General features: G+C 41.8%; 1 pseudogene; it reads right to left on the bottom strand.

Moving 5' to 3' along the window:
• Positions 1-3,672: 3,672 nt before the first annotated feature.
• LOC114280994 (receptor-like protein kinase 7) lies at positions 3,673-9,177 on the bottom strand (annotated as a pseudogene).
• Between the last annotated feature and the right edge of the window lie 952 nt (positions 9,178-10,129).

The following is a 10,129-nucleotide window of genomic DNA, read 5'->3' on the forward strand; positions in this document are numbered from 1 at the left end:
GAAAAGGTTTCCTCAAGCCGGACGGAGATTGGTTCTCAAGTGCAAAGGCAGATGGGAACTTGACTGCAAGACCCACTCGTTGAGCAGGGACGAAAGTCGGCCGTAGTGATTCGATGATGCCGAGTGGAAGGGCCGTCGCTCAACAGATAAAAGTTACTCTAGGGATAACAGGCTAATCTTCCCCAAGAGCTCACATCGATGGGAAGGTTTGGCACCTCGATGTCGGCTTTTCGCCACTTGGGGCTGTAATATGTTCCAAGGGTTGGGCGAACAGTTTGGAAGAAAATTATTTCCCCAAATTTGAAGAAAACTTTGAAGGCGACAATGAGATCAGTGAATGAATTGACAAGGAATGAAAAACAAAAGCAAGTTCAGAGAAGAGAGAAAGCCTAGAAGACCACAACACCGAATCTGAAAATTTATGAGAAATAGGACATGAAGGTGAAGCCGTGGACAGCGATGACAAAGAAAATGCTTTGGCCTCTGATGGTAATAGGTGTGAATCTAGTTCTGGAAGCAAAATATTTCGCAAGCAGGAGACAAATGAATTTACTAAAAAGGTCCTATTTCTTTTTCTCTTGTGTTTTAGAATAACAGGAACTTTATCACATATAATTTTCTGTTTCATATTAGATGGTTGCATCATCTCATTATTTTGATTATACTTTTGAAATTATTGTAGGTTAACCAAACACAGGACAAAAATTTGAAAGAAGGGCTCATTGTAGATACCACTGGTGCTCAAGGGGTGAAGTATAAAAAAACCAAAACCCACAAATCCCAAGCCTTTCAGGCTCTAAGGACTGATGTAAGCCGTGTCTTTCCCAAATTAATTATGTACAAAAAAATATGTTCTTGCTTGTCACATCTAATAGAACTGATGATTTTTTAGGAGAGAGGAATTCTTAAGGAAGCAAACTTGGAGAGGAAAATGCAAGCACTAGTTCCTCATAAGGAAATTATAGCAGCTTTTACGCTCCTAAGTAGAAGTTTGCACAAAAAGCATGGGAATGAAATCCAAGTGAGCATTTTCTTGTGGGGATTATTTCTTGTATTTATCATGAATGAATAATACTGAAGCCAGATATTTTGCATTTGATCTCAGAGAAATGAGAAGTGCCTCGAGCAAAGAAAGTGCAATCACGATACAAATGAAAGCAGTGGAAATGAATTACAGAAAAATTATCAAAAGGATGAACCCGTAAGTCATCTTCATTTTCAATTGTTTACTTATTTATACACTTTTAAATTCCTCGCCGTTGTTATTGTAAGGTTCAAAAGTTTGAGATTTCTTAAAAAAATTCTTCATCTTGTAATTTGCAGAAACAGAGTCGAACAGCTTCAGAAGGACAAGCATATCCAAAGATAGCTACTATAACCCCACAGAGATGTTCCAAATCAACACAACAAAAACCTAAACTAATAACCTCCAGACTTGAATATGGCAGGGATGTTACTAGTCAAAAATCAGAAAACAGCTTACGAAAGACAAAGTCATCTTCACAGCATAAACAGTTTATTAGTCCCAAAGGGTGAGTACTACTCTTGGTTCAGTGTTATCTCATCCTTAATTTATGAAAAATTCTCCATAAGACTGATTTAGCTATACACTTTTTCAGGGTTGCTTCAACGAAGAAGGCAATGGCTTGTGGTAAACAACTCACTGTGGTAAAGGATATATCATCAACAACTTTAAGGTCCGAGGAAGCAGGAGAGCCAAGCCATAGTGATATTAGCCATGCAAATAAAGCTGCTACTTCTTCTGCATCCAGGTCATTGTCACGGGGAAAAAGGCCTTTAATGATTCCAAAGGAGCCAAATTTTCACAACATCCATGTACCCAAGTGTTGTGCAAGGAAAGTGGCTTTGCCGAAGTGTTATTATCTTCTTCTTGTTCAATTTTTTATTGAATTATATTTGCTTGTTTAAATTTATTTACTTTCTATTTCATACACAATGCTCTGCAACTTTGTAATAGTTGAGGTAACTAATGTATTTGTGTGTGACAAAGACATGCAATAAATTGTTTCACTCTTTTAAGTCTAAATCATTTCAGTTTTATGAAGTTATGTACTCCGTGTTTTTGCCCCCTCGAACATTATTTTTTTTTTTTTTTTATGGTGTTTGAATCATGATACCGTTATCCTAACTTTAGACACAATAGCTTTAAACTTCATGAAGTAAGCTCACTATGCATGTAATTAACTTGAAAGAAGATAAAGCTAAAACAAAATTGCTTAATTAAAGTGTAAATGAATTAGTCTATTGATATAATTAATGAAAATTTGACAAAATATGTAGACATTTTTTTATTTATTTAAATGGGTGACAAAAAATAAAAGCCACCCCCATGCACTTGAGGACTGTTGTGTGCACACTTATCAGAATGCTTCTGCAATTAAAAGAAATAAGATGATATTAGAAGATTCAATTCTTCTAAAAGGCAATTGGTTTTCACAACATTCTTTATGTCATGATTTAGCTTGGTAACCAAAAGCCCAATTAGATTTATTTTTCAAGTCAGTCATGATGAAACAGGTAACATGGACGAATTTCCTTGGACAAAACCACAGTCCTAGCTTCACAATTAAAGAACCCTATTCTTTTGGTTCTTCTACCAATCTTGAAGTACAAGACTTGTACTTTGAAGAGAAAGGATAACACAGAAAAAAGAATCAAAGCCAATGGGCTCTGATCCCCTCTTTCTCATTATTGCATAATCAATTTGCTCATAAAGGGAGAAGGGCTTCATGTGTAATAAATACGACTCAATCATGTTAGGTAAGGTTGTGTACATTTTGCCTTCCCTATACACTGGTGGCACTGAGGTCTCATTTTTTTAAAAAAATTATTTCCCATTACTTGACAAATGAAGCAATACAATGGAGCATAATCAACTCAAATTATAAAATAAAATAAAAAATTCCAACGGTGCTCCAACAACTCCTTTTACCCTTCTAAAGTGTAGATCTACACTCTTAGAGTATAGATCTATAGTTTTAGAGTGTAGATCTGAACTTTTTATGTCTGAAACAAGAGTTTGAGAGTTTTCTTCCCTGATTTTCGACACTCACAATAGTTCCCTCCTCTCTTAAGCTTTCTCCCATATCATTGTGGGTATACTTCTTCCTCAACTCTAGCTTCTGGCATTGTCCAAAGTACGGCGACAGCGGCGACGGAGTTGGGCAGCGGCGACGGGGACGACGTCGACGGGGACAACGGGCTTTCAAGCAAATCTTGCTTTCTAGACCACATCTTTGAGAAGATTGGTAGTTTTTCTTGGGTCGTAACTAGTTTTTTTTGGCAAATTTGTTGGTTTTTTTTTGTTTGTTTTTTTCTTTTCGTTTTGTTGTTTGGTTTGTACGGCCCTTTGGAGTCTTGTTTCCGTATGTTATTGTTGTTTTAATATAAATGTTTTCCTTGTTTTCAAAAGAAAAAACTCAAATTATTCCATTTATATTAAGTGGTTCATCACCTACGAGTGGAATAAAAATGATATTAAGTTATCTCATATCATTACATACGTCTCTCTCTGCCTCACTCTCTTACAGGCTAAAAAGAGCTAAACTAGCAAGCTTGGCATTTGAGTTTCTTACCAAATAAACATTGCAATCTAATCATATAAGCTAATAGACTTGTTGATTTACTGGCAACAAATTGAGGCCTGCAATGTTAACTCTGATCTTCACTTGAATTGTCTACTGTGCTATAACCACTAAGAGACTTGCTAGTCACCAGATTAAGACCTACTCTTCCAACTGAATCTCCATCATTGAACTTGCTATTGTGCTCCAACTCATCAGCTCTTACTGTTTTCACCGTCTTTACAGGCAATTAAGCCTATTAAATTACAAGGCTCGGCCTCTTCCAACATTTGCACTACCATTCTCATGGAAGGCCTCAGTGCCGAAGTCTTCATCGTGTAGTGAACTGCAATTCTCAACACCCTGGCAGCGTCTTCCTACATGGCCTCTGAGATGGCTGCGTCCACCAAATGAATTGAACTGCCTTTGCTTCTCATCTCTCCGCACACCCACTGGACTATGTCTTTGTTCTCTTCGAACTCTGGCTCGACAGGCCTCTTTCCTGTCACTAGTTCCATCAGCACCACCCCAAAGCTATATACATCACTCTTCTCATTCACCTTGCTTGTGTATACGTATTCTTCAAAACCAAAACAAGGCACAACAATCAGTTTCATTGCAACAAGTAAAGAATATTTAGAACCACCTATTGTGATTTCAAAACACTAAAGCACTTGTGGAAAGTAAGAATGCAACTATTATGATAGAACAAACAAAAATGAGAAAGTAAAACAGAGTAATTACACAAGAATACAAGATATATGTCGCTTGTCCATGGGCGAAGAATGACAAAAGGTTCTGGCTATTAAAATAGGAGAAATACAAGAAGCAGCTGTCTCTTTCTAAGTTGTCTATAACAAGAGTTCGCTCTACTCACGTAACCCTATTCCCCGAAATAACCTATAATATATATATATTAAAATTTGAATACAACAAGAACTGAGTTTGACCAGGTTGCTAATGTTGAATTCACCCATGTGTGAAAAAGGTGATCATCCAAGTTGGTTGGTCAACAATGGAAGGCAACCAACCAAGTCAAGCTTGGTGGCCACCAACCATGTCAAGGGTCAAACATGGAGGCTACCCAAAGGCTCTCCCACCTACTCCCTCACCTATAAATGGAGGTTGAGAGGAGAGGCCAAAGTGTGAGTAAGAGAGTGAGGAAGAAAACCGTGAACCAAAGAGTGCGAGAGATGTGAGGTGGAGAGACCGTCTCCCTCGGTGTGAGCGAGGGAGACGGGTGAGTGGCTGAGTGAGGAGAGTGTGAGCTCCTCCTCTATTGTAATCTTTCTGTAATCTCCTCATTGGTATAGTGATAACCGGTTACTCTCCCGTGGACGTAGGCATTGGGCCGAACCACGTAAAATATTGTGTCTCCTTGTGCATGGGTGTGTTTTTCTGCTTGCAATGATTTCTATAAGGTCTTGGGCGGGATCCCAGATCCCAACAAGTGGTATCAGAGCCTCGTCGGTGGCGTTTCGGAACAAAAACAGCGTGTTGTTTGAAACTGCCCAGAAATCAAGTTGCTCAAAATCAGGTTTTGAGCATACCAGGAGAAAGGGCTCGAGAAGAGGAGTCCAACCATATAAAGCAGACACCCAGAGGAGCTTCCACGCGCCCTCACGCGCCTCCTGAAGAAGGCGCGTGAGGCCCAATCTCGGCACGCGCCGCCACGCGCCGTGAAGGCAGCCGGCGCGTCGGCCCAGTCGCAGGCACGCGCTCCACGCGCGGATGAAGGAAGAAGACGAGTGGGGGAGGCGCGTGTATGGCACGCGCGTGCCACGTCATCAGCCACGTCAGCTGCCACGTCATCCGCAGGAGGAAGAATCCTGTGTTTCGCGGCGAAGGTACAGCCGCAGATCTGAGGCGTACAAAATGTTTTGGCTAGATCGAAGCCATTTGGAGTCCGTTTTTGGTGATCCAATAGTGGTTTCCGACTATTTGGAGTATTCCGGACACATCCGTACGGTCAGATTTTGGAGATGGAGTTTCTGTAAAAAGAAGGCAGATTAAAGTGGCAGACGGCGTCAGGGGCAGTGGACGGAATATTCTGTTGGTACACGGAATATTCCCTGAACTTCTGAAAATTGCAATTTGGCCCAGAATTTTCAGAAAATTGTGGTGTGGCCCAGCTTTCGGGGATAGTTTTCAGTGAGGTCCCCGGAAATGCAGCGAAGGTTGGTCCTAGCTAAACGGACCGCTCCGGACGCAACCGCAAGGTCAGAATAGTGAAATTTTGAACGGTTTTGAAAGATTGTCAAAACATGGGAGTTTGTTATCTTCAATACTCGAAGGAAGGTTGCCGGATATTGTGGAACGCTGCGGATTCACTGAAGAGGTTAGAATGGGCAGATTCTGACCAGATTGGACAACCAGATACAGATTGAGATAGATCATTGAAGACCAGAGGAGATCAGGCTTGATCAAATGGCAGATCGAGGGAGATCAGGATTGGTCAGGGGCGATCAGAGGATTGCAGACATGATTATCTCAAAGGTCTAGGAAAGTTCTGTCAAAAAGACACTGTCTAAGGAGACTGGTTCTTAAGTGGGACCGGTTGTGACCCCACCAGTCTTTCCTGGGAACTTTCCTGGTTGTTGAGGTGATTGGAGGATCTGGTTCAATCAAAAGAGAAGACCATTCATCGACGGATAGATGATTTGGCAACCAGTACAGGCTCAGGGAAATACTGTGGCTGTTGGAGCTACTGTATACGAGAAGGTACTAATGGTATGTGGACATGTAGAACAATAGATGCAGAGGAGCATACTAAGCGCAGAAGTACAATTGCAGACGTGCAACAGTGCAAGGGTACGCTAGAGTGTCGTACAGAGGCGCGAGAAGAGTGTGCAGCAGCGGGTTGTTGACAGTTCACAGGAACTTCCAGACAGAGAAATTGAGACAGGTAAAATGCAAGAGTGCGTGCCAAGGAGTGACAAGTCTTATTTCTCTATGGTGGTTTCTTTAGTTCCATGGCAGCGGATGATAGAGTTGATGCGGATCTCTCAGGCGAGCTCGACGCAAGGAGACCAGAAGCCATGGGTACGGGCACTATGCAAGGAATTGCATAGCTGACGATGCTTTGACAGATGGAGCTACTGTCAACCATCAATCTACTGGACAGCAAATCAGGGATTGCAAAGGCACAGACAACAAGCGTATGTGGAAACGCCAGGAGGTTGTTCAGAAGTGCAGAGGGCAAAGGCTGAAAGTTCAGAGGAAAAGCTCCGAGCAAAGAAGACAGAGGACGTTGATGAGATAAACAACGAGTTTTCTATTGCTCCAATGACTGGTCCTGCGAGGTAATGCATGACAGTCAAGGGCATCCCAGCAGGGGGTGCAGGACATCCAATCAGGGGGTGTCGGATATCTTGGTTGCGCAAGTTCAAGCATAGCAGGTATAGACATTCGAGACAGGAAGCATGGAAGAGATCTGTGGGAGATAGGAGCAGTGGCTCTCTCCAAATCAGAGAGTGGTGTGAGTTGAGTTGAGGATGTCGGATTCCCTCCTCCTCTTGTATCTCTGGTGTTTTATCTCTAGCTTCAGGGGATGCAGCGTCTCAGTGAAGAGATGCAGACTTTGTTGAATTTGGGCGTGACAAGATTAGCAGCAGTGTATGCAATGGATCACCTCACATGGGTTGAGGGGGTGATTTGTTGAATTCACCCATGTGTGAAAAAGGTGATCATCCAAGTTGGTTGGTCAACAATGGAAGGCAACCAACCAAGTCAAGCTTGGTGGCCACCAACCATGTCAAGGGTCAAACATGGAGGCTACCCAAAGGCTCTCCCACCTACTCCCTCACCTATAAATGGAGGTTGAGAGGAGAGGCCAAAGTGTGAGTAAGAGAGTGAGGAAGAAAACCGTGAACCAAAGAGTGCGAGAGATGTGAGGTGGAGAGACCGTCTCCCTCGGTGTGAGCGAGGGAGACGGGTGAGTGGCTGAGTGAGGAGAGTGTGAGCTCCTCCTCTATTGTAATCTTTCTGTAATCTCCTCATTGGTATAGTGATAACCGGTTACTCTCCCGTGGACGTAGGCATTGGGCCGAACCACGTAAAATATTGTGTCTCCTTGTGCATGGGTGTGTTTTTCTGCTTGCAATGATTTCTATAAGGTCTTGGGCGGGATCCCAGATCCCAACAGCTAACAGGTCATATGCATGAACCTGGTAAAGTATGAGACATTCACAACAGCAACTAAACCTTGTCACTGAAAATAGCATGTACATGGAAATAAAAGCTAACCTGGAGCTATGTAACCATGAGTCCCTGCAATAATGTAGGTAGAATCCCAAACTCCATTTGGCTGCTCAACTTTTGCTAGGCGAAAATCTGCAATCTTGGGCTTTAATTGCTTATCCAACAAGATGTTGCTTGTTTTCACATCCTGGTGAATCACCGGCCTATCACACCCATGATGCAAGTACTCAAGCCCTTTGGCAGCCCCACCGAGATCTCGTATCGCTCCCATTATGCAAGTACTCAAGCCCTTTGGCGTCCCTCACCGCGATCTCATATCGCACCTCCCAATCCATCTCGATCTTCTGACACGTGTGCAACCTATCCCACAAACTCCCATTGGGCAGGTACTCGTAAACCAGTAAATTCCACTCCTCGCTTGTGATGCAACCGTACAATTTCACTACATTCAAATGCCTAATCGAGCTCAATGTGGCCACCTCGGCATCATATTCCAGCGACCAGAGATTTCCCTTAGGAATCACCGCTGAGCTGCTCCGGCAGCTTCTCCGGTCACCGGAATCTGACTTCCAAATATGTTTAACAGCCAATTGTTTGCCATTCCCTGGCATGACTTTGTACACATTTCCTGACCCACCTTTGCCAATCAAATTTTCCTTTTTGATTGCATTCATGACTTCTTCTTCAGTGAAGCTCAATAGATGGAATTGTTTCATATCCAAAGAACTGTATCGTTTGATCGGACAGTCCTGATTTTCCATCTTATATTTATACTTAACATACATGAAACATGCAAGTGACACAAACAAGACAATTGCCCCAGCTACAATGCAAGATATAACCGTCCGAACATTGCTGGACTTGCCAAAATCTGACAAGCATGGCCGAAGATTCCTCATATTCTCACCACATAGTCCCGGGTTTCCGGCAAAGCCACCAACAAATGCTTCAATTGATAAAGAATCTGGTATACGACCCATCAACTTAATGTTTGACAAATCAAGAATGCTAAGTTTTAGCAAAGACAAACTCACTGGAATTTCCCTGGAAAGTTTGTTGTGCGACAGATTTAAGGAGTTTAGGCTCCTTAAAGAACCAATACTCACCGGAATCTTGCCGGAAAATGAATTTCCGGCTGAGGTTTATGTCACTTAGAGAAACACACGAACCTAAAGACTCTGGAATAGTACCAGAAGACAAGTTGTTTTCTAAATGAAAATTGCTCACTTCAAATAGCCAATTGTTGCCGGAATTCCACCAGAAAATTGATTCTATTTGCCCTCAGCCCTCCACCTTAAGTATTACGGATTCCAAATTCTTTCTTCACTCATATGCAGCGTCTCAAGGTATTGGAGTTGTCTTTCACCGCCATACAATCTCTGCCAGAGTCCATCTCTAAGTTGGAGAATTTTTATGCACTGGTAGTAGAGAATTGTCAGCAACTAAATTATGTTCCTTCACTGGAGAAACTAAAGGCATTGAAAGAGTTAAAACTGACTGAAAGTTAGATTGAAGAAATACCCCAAGGTATAGAAGAATTGACTAGTCTCAGAAATCTCAACCTCTCCTGAAACTACAGCCTACGTACGTTTCCTTGCTGGAAGTTACACAGACTCTCACAGCTCCAATGCCTTAGAATTAAGAGAACAAAAGTAGAAGTGTCATCAAAAAAGCTGTTAGGCTTGACACAATTAAAAGTTCTTAAAGTTCAGTTTCACAGTGTTCAAGAGCTTACTTATTATGTGACATCTCTACAATGTCAAAGTTTGGAAAACTACAACCTTGTGGTGGGAATTGTTGATAAAAAAGAACCAAGATGATGAACAAGAGAAATACTGTCCTGAAGCAACCAAAGTTTGTATCTACAACTCTAAATATTTTAGAAGTACCGGTGTAGGTCACGTAACGCCCCCCAGCAACATAGAGTACTTGAACATTGGAAGATGGGACTATCACATTAGCTTATCAGATATTCAATTGTTGAGGGATGTGAGAGATTTAAGAAGATTTCTAATTGAAGACTGTGATGGGCTTGAATCCATCTTTTTATCATCATCCTTCTTAGAAGACTACCAAATCCCACTAAGAACAGTTGCGAAATTACGGACTTACCCAATTTTAGGGTACTCTTGACACAGTTGTTCCACTAAACATTTCATTTAACCTTAAGAAATTGGACTTCCTTGCATGTCTCAGAATCAAATATATTTTCCCTTCCATGCCCTTAGTGTCTCAGTGATGCTTCATTTCAACCGCCCAATCTCCAAGATCCAATACTCAAAAAGTTCTCATGGAAAAATTATGTACTCCATTTGTTAAAGCATAGCCTAAATAAATCCCTATGC

The sequence above is a fragment of the Camellia sinensis genome, chromosome 2 (genome assembly GCF_055761805.1).
Source record: "Camellia sinensis isolate YWXY chromosome 2, ASM5576180v1, whole genome shotgun sequence".
NCBI classification, from domain to species: Eukaryota; Viridiplantae; Streptophyta; class Magnoliopsida; order Ericales; family Theaceae; genus Camellia; species Camellia sinensis.